Source organism: Scylla paramamosain, unplaced genomic scaffold, assembly GCF_035594125.1.
Source record: "Scylla paramamosain isolate STU-SP2022 unplaced genomic scaffold, ASM3559412v1 Contig30, whole genome shotgun sequence".
Classification (NCBI taxonomy): Eukaryota; Metazoa; Arthropoda; class Malacostraca; order Decapoda; family Portunidae; genus Scylla; species Scylla paramamosain.
The window spans coordinates 640001-650000 of NW_026973695.1; the positions used below are offsets into that span (position 1 = coordinate 640001).

Genomic DNA, 10000 nt, shown 5'->3' on the forward strand with positions numbered 1-10000 from the left:
CTAAAGTAATATATTTTTTACTTGATACTTGCTTGCTGGTGTAACGCCACTTTCCTTATTAACGCTCTGATATTATTTTCATGTATTTCTAGTTTGTAATGTCTTCATTTTCAAATTAACCATTCCGTTTCAGGTCCCCAGTATAATCCACACGATACTTCATAACTGCACAAACCAATAAACATTTCGCCACGCACAGCGCAGTGGCAATCACGACACTCGACACTTGAGCTCCCACTGACCGCAGTCTCTCATTACTTGACATGGTGATGGAGGAGAGAATGATTACCAACATTCCAAACATGTCTGTAATCTCAGCAGGGAGAGAGTATTCTTTCAGGGCAACAGGTAATTAAGGTGTCCGTGTGGCAAGGTCTGCATTAGAGGAACCTCGGATTATAACAATATTGACCACACCAATGTCGTGTGTGAGCAACAACCAGACATTTCCTTTCTTTTGTTAATGATAGCTTCATAAGCAAGTAACCATGAACCAAAGGCAGCAGGAACAGACGTGGTGTTAACAACGATTACTTTGCCATTTAAATAAAGAAAGGAGGACAAGTAGATCATTTTTTTTATAGAATGGTGTGATTCCTTGAAGGACCAAACACTCAGTTAACCCTTTCACAGTGATAACCAATAATGCACAGCTCTAAAAAAAATGAAATCTTTATAAGTATGTACAGAAAGAAGGGAATAAAAGAGAATAGATCGTGCAGTTTGTAATCGGTATAATATTTGAAGGTGTACGTAGGTAAAAAAATATCTCAGAGTGGTTAGTGACAGGAAAAAATGAGGCGAATAACAGCGAAAGGGTTAAAAAGGTGAAGCCAAGTCACAGTAAGCCAAGGTTTAGAGGCGCCGCAAGGGTCAAAGTATCACAAGTAGGTCGAGAGGTCAGTGTGGGAAAGTCAGTACACAAAGTTTGATCAAAAAGTTACTAAGGGACAAAAAACCATAAGCATCACTTCACATTCCGCAGGACGATTGATGCAAGATTTCAGGATGAGGGACAGGTTAATGCGGGAAACGGGAATGAAGCAGGAAATTTGGAGCAGATTAAAACGTGGGGGAGCAGGTCTCGTGGATGGTTATATTGAATTAGTGAGAACAGTATGGAAAATATGTGGAGGGCGAAAAAGAATTACGAGATTAGGGTGGCAAGGGAGGGGAAATTTGAGGCAAAATTGTTCTTTCATTTGTACGGAACGGAAGGCAGGGACTGAATGGGCCTTTGAAGAGAGATGATAGCGAGTTAACAAACTATGCTGAAAACACAAGCAAAACTGAGAATGAATACTTTTGTCACTGTGTACACGACAGAGCCACACTCTGATGCAAGATGCTGATTACTTATTCAAGGAGAACAAAGAGAAAGGTAAGGGATTTCCTTCACGTACGACAATATTTTCACGTCCTTAGGCATCTTTCTTTCAACATATTTTGAGTCGGCGGTTACTAGAAAGATAATTAGATTCTATAGACCAGGAATTTCCATATTTCACAGGCTACGTCCCATCTTCCAGATCATGATTGCACACACGCGCCTCCTGCTACCATATATATATATATATATATATATATATATATATATATATATATATATATATATATATATATATATATATATATATATATATATATATATATATATATATATATATATATATATATATATATATTTTTTTTTTATTTTTTTTTTTTTATACTGTTTGTTGATAACTGCATCCATCACACTTTCATTACGATCACACAGCTCACTTGTTTATTGATAATGATAATTAACAGAATGATCAGCGATTATCTCACATGTATATGTTAAGAGTACGAGCATGTCAATTTGAGAGCCACTATTGTTAACAGACAAACATGTTAGGTAGCGTTAAGGAGGAAAATAGATAGTTAATTAAGTTGCATGTTAAACTTTTATCGATTATCAGTAAAATGTCTCAACTAATTATAGCATTAATACTTGTTCATAATTTACAGGATAGATTCAGCAAATACCTTTTTTTTTTCATAATTGCTGCTATCTTGTTGGCTATTATTTTTATTTCTAGTAAGGAAAAAAAAAACGTATTTCATTATTATATATTCCATTATCACTGCAAGAGTCTCTCTCTCTCTCTCTCTCTCTCTCTCTCTCTCTCTCTCTCTCTCTCTCTCTCTCTCTCTCTACAGAGCCTAACAAAATTCCGACGTTAATCCCCCTAATTGATTCTCCAAAAAAAAAAAAAAAAAATACACAACAATGATTGCAAAGTTAATGGCTCATATTAACATAGCAATGAAGCACACAACGCTAATCAACAGAAAAAGAAAATAGTTTGTTCTGGCAGTGAGGCGGGCATATATATCTGGAGTAACACCAGCAAGAGCACCACGCCACTGTTATTTTGTCTTTCCTCACGAGATAAAACGAGGCGGAAGATAACGACGAAAATTATAATATACGTTGATTATAATAAAGCGCTTGACGGAGTACCTCATTAGAAGGCTCCAGGAAGAATAAAAGTTCACTTAATAGAGCGCAATGTCTTGGCTGGGATTAGGGCGTGGCTTAGTCCAGGGAGCAAATACCAACTTAATAACAAAAAATAAATAAAATAAATAAATAAAAATGGCGTTGGACCACAAGCAGGGCTCCTCAGAGTTTAGTTACGCAATTGAATGACCTAAATTTTGGTGTATAAAGCAAGAAAAAGTTCCAACTTAATGAAAAATCAAAATGGCGTTCTATTACAAGAGTCGCTCCCAAAGTTCCGTATTATACTATTCATTATACGCATTAATTATGTAAATTGAGGAATAAGTATGTAAATTGGCTAATTTGCTCGCGACACTAAAAAAGTAGGTCTGCTAATTGGATTTGTTCGTGATGCTGAGGTTTTGTAAGATGATCTCAGCAGACTGTGAGTTGTGAGCGAAGTGGCAGGCCCAGGTTAGTAAGAGTACGTGCAGTGTGCTGTCTGTCAGAGAAAACTCCCCTCAGTATGTAATAATTAATGAAACTAATCACGCTAGTTGACATTGCGAAAGAGACTTGGGAGAACTAGCAAGCCTGGACCTCAGAGCTGGAAAACGGTCCATTGCTGCCTAGAGTCATAATAATATTGATCGTATTTACTGCACGTGTATGAGTTTCAACACCTCGATCTGCACTCCTGAGAAAGACAATCCGGCGCCACCCGTTGATTAAAGTCCTTGAATTCGTGTAAAATTTTAAAAAGACTTAAAAAATAATTGTTGAGGTTCTGACCGTGATAATCCATTCCCGAGGTGGTTACTAAAGAAAGAAATAAGTAGATTTTTTTTTCACTAATGGGAGAGAGTGAAGAAACGAAGCAGAAAAATCCGCTATGTAGTTAGTGTATGTATGACAGAAAAGTTTAAGAGCAGGCAGGACAGGTTTATGGATGTGCATGAGAGAAGGTGCCATTACTTATGTCCAAAGAGCTGCTATGGTAGTGTGCTTGTGTTCTTATACTGTTATGAGAAACCTGAGTGACAGCAACACTAAGGGAGAGGTAAAGGACGGCACTGACCTGAGGCGCAGCACAGGTGTATCCGACAGGTGCTTCATCATAGTAGTTCCTAACACTGAGTACTTACACCACCTCACCCATCATTATTATTTCTACTTACACTAGTTCTCCTATTATCAAATCACGCTCGTACTTTCATTTTTCATCACCACGGTCACTTCATCACACGGAGGTCAAGCAACAGTACTTAGCAGAAAGTGAGACGGTTGAAAGTTGGCAGACAGTACGCGCTACAGGCTGCAGCAGCGCCTGGAAACTGTTGCTCTGTTGCTCGCGCGCACATCCTCCCCTCCCTAGTTCTGCCACACTACTGTCCTTCCTTGCGGCCACGGCCCCCACCTGATCCACGCCCCGCTCACGGCGCTCCTACACCCTGCCAACGTTACAAGGTATCCTCAAAATCTTTCTCCCCACCCCTGTACCGCGCCATCCAAACGGCATTGCTCTCCTGACCCGCACCTATTAGCAGTAACCTGTGCCACGCCACCGCCAGCGTTGCCCATCCACGTATTTGCCGGCAAACCACTAGAGGGAAAAAACAACGCTACCATTGCTTATCTGACAGTTACCACAGCAGGAATTCAAATATGTCAGGGGTAGGGGGTGAGCGATACAACACACACACACACACACACACACACACACAGACACATACGGTATAACATTGTTGTCACTACTGTAAGGGAGTTATAAGAAGTGACCAGCACCAACACTGGCAAAAGAAGTAATTTTCTCAAGTAAATGATAAGTTACAGTGCATATCTTATGTTTATATGATGGGACTTGAGGCCAAGTACCTTCATATTTCACTGAAATACTTGAAAACCCTCTGAGCAAAAATGTAAGAAGAGAATACATTGATCCTGCACTCCCACTCAGACACCGACCAGCGCGCGCTAATTTCAAGATTTGATTTGATGCGATACAAAACTACTTTCAACCAAGTGTGGCCAATTTTTCATCCCTGCAAAAACCTACCGATGCATATTGCGTGTCTCTATACAACGATAACGGCCTTTCAGAATGTAGACAAGTTTGGCTTAATCTAGATCTTGATCTTAAAAAGCGGGATGCCTTCTGCGTCTTGCGCAATAGAATAAGTTTTGGTTTTGTTTTCGTGAGGGAGACATAGTTAACTTTGCTTTGTTTCAATTCCAATGAAAAGGAAAACAAAGACTGTCAGGTCTTCAAGAAACATAAAAATGAAAACATTATTTTCTTCTATTGTTGGATTCTTACCAAGAAGTTTTCTCGCTTTTTCAATGATGTGTAATGTTGTCCTTTCTCACAACGCCTCCAGTGGTGCACGATTATCGAAAATATTCTGTGGCACGCAATGAATTAGCCAAGAATCCAGCGAATGGCATTTGAGAAATCCACTACCACCACACTCCGTTTCAAAACCAAGCAAATAAAATTGCAATCTCTCTCTCTCTCTCTCTCTCTCTCTCTCTCTCTCTCTCTCTCTCTCTCTCTCTCTCTCTCTCTCTCTCTCTCTCTCTCTCTCTGTGTGTGTGTGTGTAAGTGTGTGTGTGTGTGTGTGTGTGTAAGTGTGTGTGTGTGTGTGTGTGTGTGTGTGTGTGTGTGTGTGTGTATGTGTGTGTATGTGTGTGTGTGTGTGTGTGTGTGTGTGTGTGTGTGCGTACCACAGAGTAGAAATTTTATAAATTGTAGTTTTATGGGAAAATTTACGTTTATAAGCATATGAATGTTGGCTATAAAAAGATTTCTCGTTTTTTTGTAGATCGCTTACAGCATGCTGGAAAAAAAAAAAAAAGGTTATCAGTATATGCTGCTTCAATGATTTTTTTTTATTTACAAAACAAATATATATAAAAAAAACACGCATGTCTTCCTGTATGTCAATAACTCTTTGAGGGTAACAAAGATACTGAATCAAGAGAGAGAGAGAGAGAGAGAGAGAGAGAGAGAGAGAGATGGGGGGAAGGGGGGGAAGACACAGCCACATAGACAGAGAGAGCATGAGAAGTACAACCTATATGCAAAGACAACAGATCGCCGTAAGTGCGCGCTTACCCTGATCGTCAGGGTGGAACAGCTCAGTGGAGTTTACGACATCTTATTGATAGACAGCGTTTAAAATATAAACTCGTATGTACTGTATATGTCACGCTTGCCTCCTCGACTAATTCTAACTAATTCACATCTGGTCTCGAGGACACGTTAAAAGCTGCATAAGAAATATTTTTTTAAATATTACTAGCTTCTGTTAACGCTCCTGACTAGGTTTTTTTGTTACTGCGAAATTTGGTTGGTGCAAGCAGCGCTTTTTCCAAAGGTGGAGTGTTTCGTGGCCTTCACTCATAAAAAGTCGTCAGTCACGTAAAAGGAGGAGCAGCTTCATCGATGTTCACGCTGATCGAGTTTTGCCTACATTCTGACCGAACCCTGCCTCGGAACATCTGCCCTAAGGTTCATCACTGTTTTAAGTTTAGCCTCCGCGTTACGGCTGCCAGACACAGACGCAGGGCACGTACTCACCTCGTTAAAATAGATTCTTGTCTTCGTGTATTTTCCGCGTCGTTAAACTCGCTGCCCTCGTTCTGCTTGTATGAAAGAAAGAAATATTGCGTTTCGTGTATAACATACATACGTACAAGTATATTCATGTGTTCCTTGTTCACAATTGCTTGTAACGTGCTGGAGAAAATTTCCTACATTTTTTATAAATGGAAATTGGTCATATTCAGTCCGTTTTTCCTTACCTGTTCTTATCTATTCCTTATCTATTACACCTCAGTAACCGGATATCATAGTGGCATAGAAAATTATGGTCTTTTGTCAAGGTTCCCGGGTTCATACATATCCTCAACACTGCGCAAAGACTGATATATATTGATATATCTTGAAATGTTAAAACACTGGCCAGATCAATCCAGCACGCCCACAGCAGTCTGCCCACCACCACTCTCCGTAATCGCCTTTGCTTCTTCACTCATTGCAGATCTTATGTCTGCTTTCACGCTGTCAAAGCGACCAGCGACCTCCACGCTTATTTGTGCAGGATAAGAGCTGCAGAGTCTTAAAGAAAAGGGAGACTAGGTAACGTTGTTGAGCTTGATGAACCAAGAAAGAGCCGCTTAGATTCTAAGGTGACAAGAATTACTTCTTGAAGAAAGTTAAAGTTGAAAGGGAAGGATGGCATCTAAGTGAAGCATGACTTGCTGCACCACAGATTGCCAGGAAACACATGAAAGAATAAGTTTGTGGTCAGCTTACGCATTAGTATTAAAACTGACATATATGTGTCGCGGGAGGAAGGGACGCGGAAAGTTTTCGACTCGGGAAGTACATTGAAATAAACTAAAAAATTTGTCGAAAATGGAGAAATGGAAATGCCTCAGTTTTTCTTTTATAAGATTTTTTCCTTCTTTTTCTTCTTCTTCTCCTCCTCCCCTTCGCCTTTTCTTTCAAGACTATCAGCAAAATTTTCTCCCTATCTTAATTGCTTGCGCACGACATTTCATGCTTTTTATATAAACTTTTCAACCCATAAATTATAAATCAGGTGACCTCAGACTTTTACTGCCGTGGTGAGGAGTCTTGGTCCCCTTACTGACCTGGGCCCGTGTGAAAAGATGGATGCTTTGGTAATATGCGATCTCTCAATCTCAACCCACTACACATCAATTCATAGTGCCCAGCGCCTAGCATGCTCGTAGACAAAACAAGTGGCAATGGCGGTGGCGGGTCTTCTCAGTGCTGGTAAGTCTGTGTGGCTAAAGACAGATATTTTTCTACGGTGTATATTTTGTAGGTATTGAAGGTAATAATCGATTAATTAAAGAATAGCAATTTCACGAGGGCTGACAATGCGCACAGGTAATTGGTCAAAGGACATTCAAAATACCATGAGAGTAAAGAACAAGACGAAATAAGGGACTTATTTTTTTTGGTTGACCGTTATGGAAATGAACAGGAAATTAATAAAGCTTTCGGCAAAACAAAATAAAAAAAAAGTCACAGAACAGACTTACAATGGTCAAGCAGCGCCAGTATATACCAGTTCGCAAGCAAACGTCAATCATATTCTGAAAAAAAAAAAAAAAAAAAAGAAGAAGAAGAAGAATCTCATGCCATTTTAACTTCTGTGGCCTGTGGGCGTCGTGTTTAAAAAGTCATGAAGTCTGTTGCAGATTAGATGAACCGAAAAGAGGAAGCTTTTTTTTTTTTGTCAGTAATGAATGATTGATCACGTCCTTGTCAATTATTACTGTGTGAGCCGAGCTACCTAGCTACATATAGGTAAGAACGTAAGAAAATACTAAGAAAATAAAACTGCAAAAATCCATCTGGCTTACACGTGGCAGTCCCTGCATGAAACATCCCTGCCTTTTTCCACCTCTCATCCTTATCCATTAATCTATTTAAACCTTTGCAGCTTCCCTGAAGATCGACGAATTCTTTCATTAAAACTGAAACTTAATGTAGCGGAGAGGTGATGGTAACGCAAGGTGTGTCGTGGGAAAGGCTTAGTGAGGATTAAACAATAAACCCAATGATTACCGCTATGACATAAATGAATGGCCTCAGTCACTCACCTACCCCGTGCGTCACTGAACAGGCTGCACGTGTCAAGGGTGCAGTTAAGATGACATGTCGATCTCACCATTGGCTCGTAACACTCACTGGTCACCCGAGTTTTGGGAAGACTTAAACACAGCTATCCCAGGCTGCCACATCGCGGTGCTCTATGCAGACCTCTCTTGAAGTGAAGGCGATGATAATGGCAACAGCAGTAGTAGTAGTAGTAGTAGTGATAGTAGTGGTACTGTCAACAATGAAAATAATAATAATGATAATGATAATGATGATGGTAATAATAACAATAATAATAACAGTAATGTTGATAACTACAACAACAACAACAACAACAACAACAACAACAGTAACATTAACAACAGCACAATAACAACAGCAATAATAATAATAATAATAATAATAATAATAATAATAATAATAATAATAATAATAATATTAATAATAATATTAATAATAACAATAATATAACCACTAGACTGACACTCAAACAAACAGAGGTTACCGAGTAAAGATCATAATAGGAAATCCATCATACGTAGCAACAACAGCACCACCAACAACAACAACAACAACAGGTGTGTGTGTGTGTGTGTGTGTGTGTGTGTGTGTGTGTGTGTGTATCTGGAACGCTTCTTGGGAACCATTTCGGATTCTGTGCAGCAAATAGTCGACAGCGAATGTCAACCAAGTGCCAGCAAAGCGATAAATGTACTGTGTGTGTGTGTGTGTGTGTGTGTGTGTGTGTGTGTTATCCCCTTCTTGACTGACGATCTAGCCACCTATGCAGACTATTAAGGGCGATGGGACGCGAGATTAATCCATTTCACGTGATTGATGTTACGACTGAATGGGGTCATGGCTGGCTGGCTTGGGGCGGTCATCGGTCTTTCACTGATGGTATTGTGCCGCTGGTGTCATCTTGCACCACCTGTTTACGGAGCGGCAATAACACACACCCTTCATATCTGCCGTGATGGTGACAAGGGCCGGGAATGGGCATCACCCTCCCGAGTGTTGCCAGGTGCTCCGGAGAGGCTCATCTGTCTCGGGGACGTGCCTGTCATCGGCCACGCGTGCTCGACCCCTCCAAGTAGGCTGAGGTAGACGGTATTGTTGTTATTGATATTGTTATTGTTATTATAATTATTGTAGTTGTTGCTGTTGCTTTCTTTTATTGTTGCTGTTATTATTCAAGGTAACAGTGCAACGAATAGGAAAATAATCCTGATGTGACATTTAGCTAAATTACATAAGTGACTATGATCCAGGGGTGACGGAAATGAAGGTTTAACAAGAGCTATTCACAGGATGGCAGGGCATGAAAATGAATCAAAGCTTGTGAGAACTAACGCACGGGGATGTGAAAATTGCCCACGAGCAGTACATTCATGATACACGTAATTTAAAGAAGGTTTTGAATGGTCTTTTTAATTCTGACATGATCTAATTCTGACATACATATTTCATGATATAGTTTAGCTTTTTCATGATATAAGATAGAAAAGTCTCATCATAATTCTGACATGTAACTTTTCATCATGTAGTTTAGATTTGTTGTGTGTATTTCCTTTATTCTAACATGTAGCTTTTCTCACGACTTGTCAGCAACGTGACTTAAGCGATCCACATTGCGAAACATTTATATATATGTGTCTTAAACGAGCTCTTCTCTCTTTTCTCTCTTTATCCAGATGGCATTTTCCGCTCCTCACCTCCATTCCAGCTCTATGACCTTTATTCATTGGCCTCACCTTTCCACCGTCAGAACGAGACCCTCCCTCACACGCACTACAGGGCTGATGATTCTCAACACCCTCAACACTGATAACGTGGACAGCACCTTTAAAACTGCTACATTTAGCCACCTCGGACTGGAAGGTAATGTGATT

The 10000-nt window shown here is 39.9% G+C and overlaps 1 protein-coding gene and 1 long non-coding RNA gene across 15 annotated transcripts in view; one reads left to right on the forward strand and one right to left on the reverse strand.

Annotated features, from left to right (window-relative positions):
* Positions 1–3863, reverse strand: part of LOC135097726 (GTP-binding protein 10-like) — a 234894-nt gene extending 231031 nt beyond the window's left edge. For 9 of the 14 annotated variants that reach the window (XR_010266067.1, XR_010266080.1, XR_010266069.1 and 6 more), the window contains exon 1: positions 3649–3862. The gene's annotated coding sequence lies outside the window, so the exon portion shown is untranslated. Of the gene's footprint in view, positions 1–3648 lie in introns of all 14 variants that reach the window. The other 5 variants (XR_010266084.1, XR_010266083.1, XR_010266071.1 and 2 more) reach the window with 4 other exon arrangements.
* LOC135097728 (uncharacterized) overlaps positions 1–10000 on the forward strand; it is a 43168-nt gene that overhangs the window by 30265 nt on the left and 2903 nt on the right. The window contains exon 2 of the long non-coding RNA XR_010266085.1: positions 9877–9989. This is a non-coding gene — a long non-coding RNA (uncharacterized LOC135097728). The remainder of the gene's footprint in view (positions 1–9876; positions 9990–10000) is intronic.